The 17,114-nt window shown below is 37.8% G+C and overlaps 1 protein-coding gene across 1 annotated transcript in view; it reads left to right on the forward strand.

Annotated features, from left to right (window-relative positions):
* chrm2a (cholinergic receptor, muscarinic 2a) overlaps positions 1-17,114 on the forward strand; it is a 135,829-nt gene that overhangs the window by 39,766 nt on the left and 78,949 nt on the right. The window contains exons 3-4 of the mRNA XM_061959633.1: positions 12,912-13,025; positions 13,325-13,373. The gene's annotated coding sequence lies outside the window, so the exon portion shown is untranslated. The remainder of the gene's footprint in view (positions 1-12,911; positions 13,026-13,324; positions 13,374-17,114) is intronic.

Consider the following 17,114-nt stretch of genomic DNA (forward strand, 5'->3'; position numbering starts at 1 on the left):
CCCTCATAAGGCGTCTCCATTGTTTGGAGATGAAGGGGCACCAATTTCATGGACGCCGGGTGATTTGTGAGCGTTATTATCCCTCCCGAAAATGGCCGCCGCGTGAAGGCGGGCATCGGTAGCGAGGTTTCAAAGGTGGAATGGGAAAGCTTGCTGCTGCATAAAAAAATACGGTCCAGTGGAGATTATTGGCCACTTTATTAGGTACACAAACATTAGGCGCCGCCTTGTTATGATCATGCTTATTTTATGTCATGTCATTTATCAGTAGAGCATAATCTTTTATTTTGTAGTTTTACCACCATTATTATTTTATTTGTGTATTTATCCAATTGTACATTTATTGCTGTTTTTGTTCACGTATTAATAGATTTTTATGCAAAAATCTAACCTCATTTAAGCCAATACATTTGGCGCAAAATACTTAAAAATGAAATTTTACGAAATAAAAAAATATATATAAAGACAAAGAAGAAAATTCAGGATAAATATATTGAACATTATCTAAAAAATTATAACTTTATCTATCTATTTAGTTATTTATTTATTTGTGCACGTAAGCTGGACAGACAAATGTATTAGCAAATGCAAAAAAAATAAAAAAGGGGACGGATTAAATAAGATCTAGTTCTTTCCACTCCTTTTCGAGCATGTTTTATTGTGAAAATGGGAATATTGTGATTGTATGCATGTTCAAAAAATAAATAAAATCATAACCAGATTTGTAACATGTAATTTATTTTCTATATAATTTGTGGGAAATTACATACCAATAATTAATGTATATTTCAGTCTCAATTATTTCCAATTTATTTTAACCATAACATCTGAAAAAAAAAATATATACATATGGAAAAGTAGGACTCTGTAATAAGTTTGGTCATTGTGGGCATGTTGTGTAACCACAACCTGATTTGTCAAACATTTCACACAATGTCAACAATTAATTTGTGGAAAACTGCATATCAATATTTAAAGTGTAATTCAGTCTCAATTATTTCCAATTCATTTAAAATGATTTGCAATAAGAAAATATTATTCAATGCTTTATTCTTTTTTTGATTGAATTACTTATAAATGTATTTTGTCAGATCACTTATTGGTGTAGTTGTGGATAAAACAACCAAATTTTGACAAAAGTAATTATTTTCAAATAAATATTTTTTTTTTTTTTAGCATCCCATATAAACAATACAAAAATATATAGTTTTTTCTCACCACATCACACTTCAAATACTGCGGCTTCACTTCAGATGTTTTTTTGTTTTTTTTAGGTCATTCTACATTATTCTTTTGGCCTTAATTTAAGCTTTTTCAACACAAAATTGGTAAAAAGACCTAAAAATATCAATACTACAGTAGTGTCAGCCACTAAAGACTAGTGTTGTCCCGATACCAATATTTTGGTACCGGTACCAAAATTATTTTGATACTTTTCGGTACTTTTCGGTACTTTTCTAAAAAAAAAAGGGGACCACAAAAAATTGCATTATTTGCTTTATTTTAACAAAAAAATCTTACGGTACATTAAACATATGTTTCTTATTGCAAGTTTGTCCTTAAATAAAATAGTGAACATACAAGACAACTTGTCTTTTATTAGTAAGTAAGCAAACAAAAGCTACTAAGTTAGTCTGCTGACATATGCAGTAACATATTGTGTCATTTTCCATTCTATTATTTTGTCTACATTATTTAGGACAAGTGTTAGAAAATGAATTATTAATCTACTTGTTCATTTACTGTTAATATCTGCTTACTTTCTCTTTTAACATGTTTTATCTACACTTCTGTTAAAATGTAATACCGTATTTTTCGGACCATAAGTCGCAGTTTTTTTCATAGTTTGGCCGGGGGTGCGACTTATACTCAGGAGCGACTTATGTGTGAAATTATTAACACATTACCGTAAAATATCAAATAATATTATTTAGCTCATTCACGTAAGAGACGTATAAGATTTCATGGGATTTAGCGATTAAGAGTGACAGATTGTTTGGTAAACGTATAGCATGTTCTATATGTTATAGTTATTTGAATGACTCTTACCATAATATGTTACGTTAACATACCAGGCACGTTCTCAGTTGGTTATTTAAGCGTCATATAACGTACACTTATTCAGCCTGTTGTTCACTATTCTTTATTTATTTTTAATTGCCTTTCAAATGTCTATTCTTGGTGTTGGGTTTTATCAAATAAATTTCCCTCAAAAATGCGACTTATACTCCACTGCGACTTATATATGTTTTTTTCCTTCTTTATTATGCATTTTCGGCCGGTGCGACTTATACTCCGGTGCGCCTTATACTCCGAAAAATACGGTAATCACTTGTTCTTCTGTTGTTTGAATGCTTTACATTAGTTCAGAGGTGGGTAGAGTAGCCAGAAATTGTACTCAAGTAAGAGTACTGTTACTTTAGATATTTATTACTCAAGTAAAAGTAAGGAGTAGTCACCCAAATATTTACTTGAGTAAAAGTAAAAAGTATGTTGTGAAAAAACTACTCAAGTACTGAGTAACTGATGAGTAACATACACACTCATATCATATATATATATATATATATATATATATATATATATATATATATATATATATATATATATATATATATATATATATATATACATACATACATATACATTGATATATACAGTATATAATTTATAAGTATTTATTTTGCTGTTTTTGTTTACATGTTAAAGGTGTTTTAATGAATATACATGCATGTTTAACATATAGATTCCTTTCTTTAATGAAGACTAGAATATAAGTTGGTGTATTACCTGATTCTGATGACTTGCGTTGATTGTAATCAGACAGTCGTGATGATAACGTCCACGTTTTCAAATGGAGGAGAAGAAAAGTTCCTCCTTTCTGTCTAATACCACATGAAAGTGGTGGGTTTTTGGCATCCTATTTGTCCAGCTTCCATATTCGTTTTTATACACTTTACAAGAAATATATTGGCGTCAAACTCCGTAGCTTGCTAGCTTGTTTGCGCTGGCTTTCGGAGACTCTTGTTTTGAAAGCGCAGGCGCGATGGCGCGGCACTTTTATTGTGAAGACAGGAACGTCCTCATGTGCGGTCAGTCTTGAGGCTTTTGACGGTACGGTTGAAATAAAACAAGTATCTTTTTTCCTTCACACTTTTGATTGATTGATTGGAACTTTTATTAGTAGATTGCACAGTACAGTACATATTCCGTACAATTGACCACTAAATGGTAACACCCCAATAAGTTTTTCAACTTGTTTAAGTCAGGTCATGTGACCACCTGGCTCTGTTTGATTGGTCCAACGTCACCAGTGACTGCATCTGATTGGTGGAACGAAGTGAAACGTCACCAGTAAGGCAGGCACTTTGAAAGTCTGTCTGACAGACCAAAACAAACAAAGCGTGCATTAACAGATCGATAAAAATTAGTAGCGAGTAGCGAGCTGAATGTAGATAAAAGTAGCGGAGTAAAAGTAGCGTTCCTTCTCTATAAATATACTTAAGTAAAAGTAAAAGTATGTTACATTAAAACTACTCTTAGAAGTACAATTTATCCCAAAAGTTACTCAAGTAGATGTAACGGAGTAAATGTAGCGCGTTATTACCCACCTCTGCATTAGTTTTGGATGATACCACAAATTTGGGTATCAATCCGATACCAAGTAGTTACAGGATCATACATTGGTCATATTCAAAGTCCTCATGTTTCCAGGGACATATTTCCTGAGTTTATAAACATAATATAAATTTTTTTTAAATGAAAGATGTTGTGATGCCGAAAAAAAACGGTACTTTTCAGATGCGGTATTGTACCGAAAATGATTCATCTCTATATACTATACTAATACCTGTATACCGTACAACCCTACTAGAGACCTAACCGAGGATAAACGAGGGACGACTGTATAGAAAAAAAGTAGCAATTTTTTATTATTTGCCTGTATTCGTTTACGTAATTGTGTATTTATGTGTTATGCGTGTTATGCAAAACTTACTGCTGATTATGTGCAGGGGCCAGGCAAAAACTACTTTCACTTTCAAAAAACAAACACAATTGTGGCTAGTTGAGCAACAATCGTGTTCCCATGTTTAGTTTTTACAAATTTTTGCTAATTGTTTTTTATCTAGTCTGCACTTTGTCTGTGTTATTATTATTATTACTATTATTATTGGCTTTTATCTAGTTTGCACTTTGTCTGTATTATTACTATTATCATTATTATCGACTCATTTTTGCCTTATTCTTTTTATTTTCCTATTTTAATGATGTTGGATCTGTGCTGTTGTTGTTGTTGGGCACAATTAAATTAGCTTTGGCTACAAACATTATGATGCATACATTGGATAACTGTTTCAGATATCTATGTTTCTGTATCTGTCCCTATTTCAAATAAACCTTTATATATATATATTACATGTTGGTGCAGCAGGTTGTTGTTTTTTGTTCAAAGTTAGAAAAATGTTTCCATAAATCCTCTGTGAATCATGCATGAATTTTAACTAACGTCAGACATACGCAGGGGTGTTGTAATTATTCCAAATTAGCGTTGCAGGCCTTGGCAGAGGTCTCCTGTTCCTGTTGCAGTTGCGTTTCATTTGTAGGAACAGCTCGAGGATTTCAAACGCTTAATCTTGTCGAGGAAAAAGGTCTGAAAATAGTCCGCCGAGATTATGGCATGATTCCATGCAGATGTTGACACTCTGCGTGATTATGTGCTCGCCGTAATCCCGTGTTGGGATTACGACATCACGTCTGCCAATTAGTGTTTGAGGGGGCGGGAAAGAAGGGAGGAAAGTGAGAAGTTTTGTGCATCGTGGTGAGAGGGGAAGATATTATTGAAAAAAATAAATGAACGCCAAACGATGCAGGAGTGTGATGGCAGCCTTTCCGATCCACGCTCAAGCACGTCCAGCTGGGACGTTAGAGGAGGCGGCCAGCGTGGACGTCTGCCGACAGCCACCAGCTGCTCGCCGCCGGCTCCAGCAGGGGGAAGCCACTCAAAAGTCATCCTCGTCGTCGTGACGCGGCAAGAACGCCGCATGACACGCCTCCCCCTCCGGGGGCGTTTAAAAATGGAAGACCCTCCGACTGCGTTTTTTTTGTTATTCCGCCGCTCTCCTTAATGGGCTTCAGCGAGGTGACGGCGCCGCGCGAGAGAGAATGAGATATTAATGGTGCAATCTGCAAGAGTCACTGCTGAGAATAATTACCACGCTTTTGGCACTTTGGCGACAATTAAACACAGCAAACAAAACACATGCTCCAAAAATGAATGCTTTAAAGTCGGAAAAACTCGAAATGGTAGAATTTAAAACGACTTCAAAACAACTTTGACAGGGGATTAAACGTGATTGGATTACGCTGCTGGATTACCTTGACTAACATTAGCCTCACGATGGTCACAGACTGTCAAATTAGAGCATCATTGGCACCATTAGAGGTGTTCCGATACGACTTTCTCACTTCCGAAACTATACCAATTATATAGAGCAGGGGTCCCCAAACTTTTTAACTCGGGGGGCGCATTGTGTTAAACAAATCTGTATATATATATATATATACTGTATATATATATATATATATATAGCATACTTGCCAACCTTGAGACCTCCGATTTCGGGAGGTGGGGGGTGGGGGGCGTAGTTGGGGGCGTGATAAAGATATATATATATAAGAAATACTTGACTTTCAGTGAATTCTAGCTATTTATATATATATTTTAGTATATATATATATATATATATATATATATATATAAATAAAATAAATACTTGAATTTCAGTGTTCATTTATTTACACATATACACACACATAACACTCATCTACTCATTGTTGAGTTAAGGGTTGAATTGTCCATCCTTATTCTATTCTCTGTCACTATTTCAGAACACACACATTATACAAATATACATTATAAAATCAATAAGAAAACGGGAGCTCTAATTTGGGAGTCTGAATTAGGATCAGAAGTTCCTATATAAACATTGCGCACTCACGTCGCCTTTTTGTATTGATTAATGCAGCTGTGCACTGGATTCATTCACAAATGCAAACTACAACTCACAAACACTTTAGAGTTAGGCTCCACCATCAGAATGTGTACTTAAACTTATAAAGATCACATGGATATTATTCAGTGAGTTGATTCACCAAAACTAACCTGTTATACAGGAGGAAAAAGCACACAGGACGTTTCAATTGTTCACAGACTGGTCGCGCTCATCAGAATGACAAGACACTTCCGGTCTGCAGGTGATAGCATTCAATTGGGAAAAAACGCCCTACTCCCCCCTACTGACCAATGTGAATACTGATAAATGTGTAATGACAGCTCCAAAAACGAATTCAAACCACAAAATAAAATAAATAAATCAACACAAAAATGTGACACATTATGGGTGGGTCACATATGCATGTACAGTAGATGGCAGTATTGTCCTGTTTAAAAGTGTCACAACATTGCTGTTTACGGCAGACGAACTGCTTTACGGTAGACGGAAACTTGACTGCTGTTGTTGTAGGTTGTTACCGCGCTGGGAGGACGTTAATGAAACTGCCTAACAATAAACCCACATAAGAAACCAAGAACTCGCCCTCCATCATTAGCTGTTTATATTGTGGTAAAGCGGACGTGTGAACAGGCTGTCAACACGTCACTCAGGTCTGCATGGAGCTGGAGGAGGCGTGGCCTCCAGCTCTGCCTGAATTTCGGGAGATTTTCGGGAGAAAATTTGTCCCGGGAGGTTTTCGGGAGAGGCGCTGAATTTCGGGAGTCTCCCGGAAAATCCGGGAGGATTGGCAAGTATGATATATAGGGATGATACTCGAAACCGCTTTTCCCAATTGTTCGAAAAGAAAAGAACCGAGTCCTCGGACTCGAATCTCTTTTTGAGAACCGGTACCCGTTATCGAGACCACTATAGTAAAGAAAAACAGTTGGTTCTTTATTCGAATCTCTCGGAACGAATCCCGTCCCGACCAGAAATGCCCCGTGAGACATCACAAGAAATGACGTCACGTAGCTCAGTCATTAGGCGCAGATAGGGAAAGCAGGAAAAACAATGGACCGGAAAAAAGCGCTCCAAGGTGTAATGAAGTTCAAAACAAAAAGGTATAATCCAATGAATAACTTTACTGAGAGATTTGAGCAGGGTACAAACACATGACCAACACTTTTACGACCAACCAGGCTAGCAACGCACCTCCTTTACGGCAGCTGTCGCAACGTTCTTAAAGCAACCGCAGCACATACATATATGACATCTACCTTTTTTAACTTTTGTTTTTATTTCCTTGTAAACAAAACAAAATAACACTGTATATGTGTTGTCTGTCTAATTATAAATAATGCAGACGAGGCATATTGGCTGAGTTCTTGATGTTTACTTTCACAGCGTGCTCATAACCTCATTCTTAGCTGCCGGCGTGGCGACATGCAACAACACTTTTCGGGGCTACCGCGCATGCTCGTCACTCCCCTTGCATGCTGGGTAGTGTAGTTGTTTTATTCCCTAGCCTAGCTCATAACATCACATCTTTCCCCCTATAAAGAAATAATGTTAACTCAATAAAGTGTATTTCTTTTTTTTAGCTTTAACTATTCATTTTTTAGCATTGTAACCACATTTGCAAACAACTTTTCTCTTCATAGAATTTTCTTTCAATAAAGAAATAAAGTTCAAAAATGTCAAAGCATCATAACAAACAGTTATGTCAAATAGCAGCAGAAGTGCACATTTTGGAGAGCTGTATTATTTTCAGTTTTGTGCCCAAGGAACTGATTTTATTTAACACTATATTATTATTTATACACCTATAGTGAGCACAGAGACAGGTTGTTTTTGTGTTACTGTATATATTTATTTTTCTGAAAAATCCCACTTAATATACTTTGGGTAACAACAGTCAATATTTATTTATTTTATTTTATTTTTTTAGGGGGGTAACAGTCAATATGTGTTTATTTATTAGATTTTATTTATTTCTTATATAATAAAAGTGAGCTTTTGTTAAACCAAATATTGTGTGTTTTTTCCATATACAACAACCTATCTGGACTCGATAAGAGAATTGATAAGGAATCGGTTCGATAAAAGGATTCGATAATAGGCTCGAACTCGATAATTTCTTATCAAACATCATCCCTATATATATATATATATATATATATATATATATATATATATATATATATATATATATATATATATATATATATATATAGAGCTTCAAGCTGAAATGGTTTTCACTTCACAGGTGTGCTTGAAGCTCATCGAGAGAATGCCAAGCGTGTGCAAAGCAGTAATCAGAGCAAAGGGTGGCTATTTTGAAGAAACTAGAATATGAAACGTGTTTTCAGTTATTTCACCTTTTTTTGTTAAGTATATAATTCCACATGTGTTCATTCGTAGTTTTGATGCCTTCAGTGACAAGAAAAATAGCTAAGAAAATATTGACGAATGCTGCCATCACACAAATGAGCCGTTTAACAAGTTTGCAAGAGTAGAACAAATCCAAGTTTGGAAAACGTGAGCAAATGCCACAATGTTTTCAATGATTCCTGAGCACGTCCACCGCTGCCGCTCACTGCTCCCCTCACCTCCCAGTGGGTGGAAAAAGGGGATGGGTCAAATGCAGAGGATAATTTCACCACACCTAGTTCTCAGTGGTACTTTAACTTTAACTTTAACAAAAAGCGTCAGAACAAATGTAATGTTAAAAAGTTGGTAGTTAGCTCAAGTCTTCGCAATGAACAAATGCCCAAGAGCAAATACAAGACTTCTCGAAAATGTGACGGGATTAGCTATGATCCTAGCTTGGGAAACAGCTAGCAAAACATTGATGAATGCTACAATCATTCAAATGCTTAAAAAAAATCCAAAACACAGGTAAACAGAATCATTCTGTTATGATCCGTTGCCCGTCTGTGAGTTTTGACTACCTCAGTTCTGTTTTCTGCACCCCTGGGTTTGTGTTTCAGTTACTATGGGTGCTGATTGGGTTCAGCTGCCTCTGATTAGTGTCCGGGATTTCTTTGACGACTGGGTCATATTTTAGCGCAGGGGTGCAGCATGAACTCCGGACACAGCGTGCAGGTAGGAAATGATTTATTTGCATAAATCATGCAGGAAAAAACAGGAAAAAACTAAAGTGTGCCAAATGAAAAGCTTAGCGTGGAAGCTTGCATACAAACAGGAATCAAAAGTAATAGAACAATACTTAGCGTACGGGTTTGCATGGAAGCAGGTAGAAAATGTTGTCACTGTTGCGCAATGCAAACAAGGAAGCCAGCCAGTGTGTGGCGAGCAACGTGATTAAACAGCTCTCTGATTAGTGTCCGGGATGCTCACCTGCTGCCAGGCACTAATCAGAGAGCTATTTATTCACGTTGCTCGCCACGCACTGGCTGGCTTTGTTGTTTGCATTGCGCAACAGTGACGACATTTTCTACCTGCTTCCATGCAAACCCGTACGAACACACACGGCACACTTTTGTTTTTTCCTGTTTATTCCTACATGATTTATGCAAATAAAGATTTTCCTATCTGCACGGACACTAATCAGAGGCAGCTGAACCCAATCAGCACCCATGGTAACTGAAACACAAACCCAGGGGTGCAGAAAACAGAACTGAGGTAGTCAAAACTAACAGACGAAAACACGATCCGGGCAACGGATCGTGACACATTGAAAAGTCACCACCAGTTAAATTAGGTCAGGGGTCGGCAACCCAAAATGTTGAAAGAGCCATATTGGACCAAAAATACAAAAAACAAATCTGTCTGGAGCCGCAAAAAATTAAAAGCCGTATATAAGTCTTATAATGAAGGCAACACATGACGTAAGTGTCTATATTAGCTATAATAGCTTACTATCAAAATGACTATTATAGCTAATATTCGTTGACAGAAACGTTGAAATTTAACATTTATTCTACACATTTTTACAACATTAGAAACCGTTAGTAAATCAGAGGCTCCTCAGAAAGTGAGATAACTCCTGGAAATTACTGGCTTTTAATGGCCAAAGTTATAGATGTGTGTGTCCAAGTTAAAGGAAACGGCCAGCTGTCTTCTTTTAATAGATTTATTACAATATTTGGCAAGCTAGGTAATGTTTGCTGTGGTCTGGAACAACATGGCACACAAACAACTATCTGAAACGCAGTCAATACTACAAGCAGATAATGTGTCATGAGACATGCAAAACTAAATTATATACAAAAAGGATGAAAGCAAAGGAAATTAAATGACTTCAAATATACCTACAAATGAGGCATAATGATGCAATATTTACATACAGCTAGCCAAATAGCATGTTAGCATTGATTAAAATATGCCTGATTAGCACTCCAACAAGTCAATAACATCAACAACGTGCACCTTTGAGCATTCACACACAGTATAAAACTTTTGGTGGACAAAATGAGACAAAGAAGGAGTGGAAGATTTTACATGTAAACAAACATGTTGCATCACAGTCCACACTATAGTGAGTTCAAGAACCGCCAACATTTCAATTTTTCCATTTTCCACCACTTGTCCCTTGATGTTCACCAAATACATCTCATCATACTCTCACAAACATATTAAACATTTCTAACAATTGGGAAAATGTGTGTTATGTCTGTCCTAAAAAAAACAAACATGCTAAAACAAAAAAAACATGTTTCCCCCATCTTTTTCCATATTTCAATCCTTTTTTAAAAATGCTCCAGGGAGCCACCTCCCTGGATTGTAAATAATCAAATGTATATACTTGTTCTTATGCTTTCTGAGCTCACTATGTTCACTGCTCGCTGTACATATCCTACCAAGTCAGACCGACACTGTGTCATTGTCCATTTCTCAGATGATGCAATTGTTGATGACTGAGGTGCTGATATCAATCAACCAAACCTAACCCCCCCCCCCCCCCCCGCCCGGATTGTAAATAATGTAAATAATTCAATGTATATACTCTGATGATTAACTTGTGTGATGACTTTATTATGATGATAGTATATATTTGTACTATAAATTGATTTACGTGGACCCCAACTTAAACAAGTTGAAAAACTTATTCGGGTGTTACCATTTAGTGGTCAATTGTACGAAATATGTACTGTACTCATTCTTGCCAACCCTCCCGAAATTCAGCGCCTCTCCCGAAAATCTCCCGGGACAAATTTTCTCCTGAAATTCAGGCGGAGCTGGAAGCCACGCCCCCTCCAGATCCATGCGGACCTGAGTGACGTCAGGTGCGCAACACCACGTAAATCGTTGGCCAGCCAAAAAGTAACCCCAGTACGCTATAGCCAACATTCACCAGGAGATGGCAACAGACAAACATAGATCACTATTACATTCCTCCCCTTTTAGAAATGTATAGAAGTTACTCAAAATAAATAAACAACCCAACCAAAAAATGCAGCAGCTCAAATAAAAAACTGTACTTAAGCCACATTATTTTCTTTTTTTTTTTTAGTACTGAACTCTTAACCCTCATTTGTAAAAAAAAATAACATGCTTATTATACAAACAGTATTTGTACACCTTTAACACAGATTTTTATACTGTCTTCAGAGATTCAGTTTTTTTGGTGGTACTCGAAACCTTTCTGGGTACCTGCGAAAGGGTGTTCAGCATGGTTAGAAAAATAGTGACAGAGAATAGAACAAGGATGGACAATTCAACCCTTAACTCAACAATGAGTAGATGAGTGTTATGTGTGTGTATATGTGTAAATAAATGAACACTGAAATTCAAGTATTTCTTTTATATATATATATATATATATATATATATATATATATATATATATATATATATATATATATATATATATATATATATATAATAAAATAAATGTACATATAGCTAGAATTCACTGAAAGTCAAGTATTTCTTATATACCCGAGGGTCCCTGGTTCAATCCCCACCGAGTACCAACCTCGTCATGTCCGTTGTGTCCTGAGCAAGACACTTCACCCTTCCTCCTGATGGGTGCTGGTTAGCGCCTTGCATGGCAGCTCCCTCCATCAGTGTGTGAATGTGTGTGTGAATGGGTAAATGTGGAAGTAGTGTCAAAGCGCTTTGAGTACCTTGAAGTTAGAAAAGCGCTATACAAGTACAACCCATTTATCATTTAATTTATATATATATATATATATATATATATATATATATATATATATATATATACTAATAAAATAAATATATATATATAGCTAGAATTCACTGAAAGTCAAGTATTTCTTATATATATATATATATATATATATATATATATATATATATATATATATATATATATGTCTTAATAAGGTTATCCAAAAAATAGTGCTCGATACCGTAGTAGAGCGCAATATATGTATGTGTGGGGAAAAAAAATCACAAGACTATTTCATCTCTACAGGCCTGTTTCATGAGGGGGGTACCCTCAATCGTCAGGAGATCTCCTGACGATTGAGGGTACCCCCCTCATGAAACAGGCCTGTAGAGATGAAATAGTCTTGTGATTTTTTTTCCCCACACATACATATATATATATATATATATATATATATATATATATATGAAATACTTGACTTGGTGAATTCTAGCTGTAAATATACTCCTCCCCTCTTAGCCCCGCCCCCAACCACGCCCCCGCCCCACCCCCCACCTCCCGAAATCGGAGGTCTCAAGGTTGGCAAGTATGACTGTACTGTGCAATCTACTAATAAAAGTTTCAATCAATCAATCAATCAATGCTAAAACAAACGTTTCAATTGCATTATTGTGTTCGTAAAAAAAATAACAGAAGAAGTGGAAGTTGGCTACGTCCAACAAAAACTTCTTTTACCGCTTCCACTTGTAGCTTTTACGATTATTTGGCGCTAAACGTGATAATAGCCATGCTAATCCTTGATACGTCTTTCTGTGTAGTGGACATGGCGAGCAACCATGGAGCTGGAGGAAGACACGCCCCCTGCTTCCCTATTTGTTGGTTTGGTGTGGAGTGCAGCCTGCCATGCAGGATGCAGAACCCCTGCTGGGCCTGTAAGTACAACCTAAACAACGCGTTTAGCCAACCAGGGATAAAGTAAAGTTTGGATGAAGTGTTTTTGGCCCCCAGGCTTCTTTAAAGGATGTTATCTGTGAGTCTGTTATAGAAGGAGAAGAAAATATTTCCATGTCTCTCATTTGCATAATACAGCCTGGCAGCTTTTATTACAACTTAAATCATTCTCCATTTTGCCTTCTGCTTCTTTATTTCCTGATGAATGGCAACGAGTCGCCATCAAAGACCTTGAGACTTTAGCCCAGAGTTTTTTTTCGTTTTCTCTTCTGTCTTTCAGAGGCGCGGGGACGAGAGCTTCATCTCTAAGAGAGAAGAGATCATCTCAGGTAATTAAAGCGTGTCCGTTGTTTTACACCACAGCTTCTGGTCGTACAAAGCCATTATTTACGGTTTTAATTATGGGTTGTTTTGGGGGTTTTTCCCCGTGTCGGAACGCTTCATTAAGGTGCAATTAAAGCAGAAGAAGTGCTGATTTGGTAAAAAAAAAACTGCACAAAGTCCAGGTCAGCAATGAGCTAAGGCAGTGGAGAAGTCATGTGATCTCCACCAGCCAATCAGGACACACCAGCACAATACAATGGCAACAATTACATATTCAATTTAAGTTGTATCAGCTAAAACTTCACAAGCACACATTTTGCCGTCCAAAAGGAGTAGGAATAAGCAGATCTTGTTTGGTCCCACCCATGTGCCATAATCAGCAGAAAGAAAAAACAAACAAACAAAAAAGGAAAGAAAGAAAGAACCGACTACCGTATTATTCGGACTATAAGTCACTTTTTTTTTTCATAGTTTGGCCGGACTCCAGTGCGACTTATGTTTTTTTCCTTCTTTCTTATGCATTTTCGGCAGGTGTGACTTATACTTTATATTCCGAAAAATACGGTAATATGATATATGATATGAAGAAATAAAAGCATATTCCAATCATTTTTAATTTTTGTAATTTATGGAAATATGTATTGTATCAGCAGAATGATAATGTTTGAGCACAAGTTACCAAATAAAAAAGAAAATAAGATTAAAAAAAATACATACAATTAATTATCTTAACGTAATGGATTGTTTTGATCACTGGCTGTCGCTAAAAACAATTATCACTTCACTTCAACATAAAAGGGAACTGCAATTTTTTGGGGAACTTTGCCCATCGTTCACAATCATTTAGAAAGAAAATAAAACATGTCTTTTTTTTAGGATTTTAAAGATGATAAAAAAAACGCTTAAAAATTAGGCTCATGGGGTTCACCGTTGTAGCCTTCAAAGCCCTCGAAAACAACTTCAAAACCCTCCATCAAAACGTTTTGTATACACACTATATATCAGTGACGTGCGGTGAGGTTGATGGCTGGTGAGGCACTGACTTCATCACAGTCAGATTTACAAACATATGAACCCTAAAGAGTATCTTATTCACCATTTGATTGGCAGCAGTTAACGGGTTCTGTTTAAAAGCTCATACCGGCATTCTTCCCTGCTTGGCACTCAGCATCAAGGGTTGGAATTGGGGGTTAAATCACCAAAAATGATTCCCAGGCGCGACGCCGCTGCTGCCCACTGCTCCCCTCGCCTCCCAGGGGGTGAGCAAGGGGATGGGTCAAATGCAGAGGACACATTTCACCACACCTAGTGTGTGTGACAATCATTGGTACTTTAACTTAACTTTAACTTTACACATACAAACTGTAGCACACAAAAAAGCACATTTAATTAAAAAAAACGTAATTTTGGTCTTACCTTTACTTATAAATGAAGTCCATGCGCCGCTCCTTCTGAACAAAAGCATCGATAACTTGTTTATAGAAGTCTTCCTTATCTTTCTTCAGTTTTAAAAGTCTCTCTGTGTCGATGGAGATCTTCCTTTAAGTATTACCTCCTGCTTCGATTGAAAGTCCAGTTTAGAAAACTGTTTTATTTTAGATATGTAATCCTCCATGTTAAAAGTCCAGGCGAGAGGAAAAAATAAACGATCGCTAACTGTTGCTGCTTGTTGTCACTTATTCTGCAGCCGAGTAGTCGCAAGAATGATCTCTGGGATCACTAGCGCCCTCTACCACCATGAGGCGGGATTACTGCCAGCGTCACCCAGTGCGTCTTCGCAGCCGTTTTATGATTGCTCAGCACAAGAAATACGTTACACACATGCAGTTGTTGACAAAATACACTGTACATTATATACCTGAGCTAACTAAACTATGGAAATCCATCCATCCATCCATCCATTTTCTACCGCTTATTCCCTTTTGGGGTCGCGGGGGGCGCTGGAGTCTATCTCAGCTACAATCGGGCGGAAGGCGGGGTACACCCTGGACAAGTCGCCACCTCATCGCAGGGCCAACACAGATAGACAGACAACATTCACACTCACATTCACACACTAGGGCCAATTTAGTGTTGCCAATCAACTTATCCCCAGGTGCATGTTTTTGGAGGTGGGAGGAAGCCGGAGTACCCGGAGGGAACCCACGCAGTCACGGGGAGAACATGCAAACTCCACACAGAAAGATCCCCAGCCCGGGATTGAACCCAAGACTACTCAGGACCTTCGTATTGTGAGGCAGATGCACTAACCCCTCTGCCACCGTGCTGCCCCTGTTCACAGCAAAAATAAGTGCATGAAAAATAGAATAGAATAGAATAGGGTTCGATCGAACCCAGGTTAAGAACCACTGTTATAGTGTCTTGTATTTGTGGTGCGGAATTCCCCCCAGGGATCAATAAAGTACTTTCTATTCTATTCTATTCTATTCTATTCTATTTTTCATGCACTTATTTTTGCTGTATTTATCTGGTACAAGTGGAACGCCGGTCCCTGGAAATAATGCCTACATTAAAGCGGTCCATGGTGCAAAAACGGTTGAGGACCACAGCTGTAGAAGAATGACCTTCATGAATGGTCTTTGACATGAAATGTACTCAGTGGCGCCCCCTGGAAAGTAAAAAAAAAAAATTGTAGAATTAGAACCCGCTTCCATTGCCATTCCTAAAATGTAGTAAACCTACATTTTAAGATGCACAGGTTTAGGTTAGGTTTGTTGGTTTGAAGCGGCTATTTATTCCTTTATCAGCTGGTTTTAAAGCACGTTACCAAATATGGTCAAGTTGCTTTCCCATCATGCATTGCCCAGTGCCATCCAAGTGAGGAGTCCTGTGTCCTTTGAAACGATATCAGGTGTCATGGCGTGCGGAAAAACATGACAAGTTGTTGTCACTATCTGCTCACCGTCGCTATCATCATCAGGCGCCACTTGTCCCTCCACAAGTGCGCGTTATCAGCCGTTGTTCGATGCCCCTCCGCCGACAACGCCGTCGAGGGCTCTCAGTGGCCATTACGGCGAGCCTCAAATGGACTCTTTCCGCCGCCGTCGTGCGTCTGCGTTGTGTATCTCTCGTTAGCGTGGCCTGCCGGGTCACTTTGGTGTCAGGTGAGTTCAAAAAGTGCCAGTGTGGAAAGGCGGTGGCAGAAAGGGAAGCTGTTACGTACTGGAAGCGGCGCGGCGTCCATTAGCTGCGGAAAGTGTCAAATATGCATGAGCGAACGCGGCTTGAGGCAATTAATACAATCGTTTTCCCGGGACCGCGTATGAAAACGCACGTCTCGGCTCTTCCTCGCTTGAGGATTGTTGAATTTTTTAGGCCTGCTAATTTAAAGATACTTTGGCCGCGGGCTTTTGCTTTTTAATGGATGGCGGCCAACACCCGGGGTCGTACATTTCCAAACTGTCCGCGGTGATTTATGTCCACGCCGGTGGCGGACGAAAAAGCTGCTTTAATAAGAATTCAAGCGTTGTTTTAACTCCTCGTCTCGGGCTTAATCACTTTGATTACAGAAGTGTTGCTCCATTTCTTAACAGTCACGCTAAAAGTTTGAGTGACAAAAGGTAGGTCTAAAAAACTTGGCCTAAAAAGGAAGAGCTTAGTAAAATGTGGTAGAAAACATTCATGTTTATATCTTAAGACTACCTTTTTGTTTACCTTTGTTTTCCAATTAGCTCCTCCTGCATATATTAAGTTCTAAAGTCCCATGGTTTTGGTCCTTTTGTTGATGGTTTTGGTTAGGGCTAGAG

This window comes from Nerophis lumbriciformis, linkage group LG05 (assembly GCF_033978685.3).
Source record: "Nerophis lumbriciformis linkage group LG05, RoL_Nlum_v2.1, whole genome shotgun sequence".
NCBI lineage: Eukaryota > Metazoa > Chordata > Actinopteri > Syngnathiformes > Syngnathidae > Nerophis > Nerophis lumbriciformis.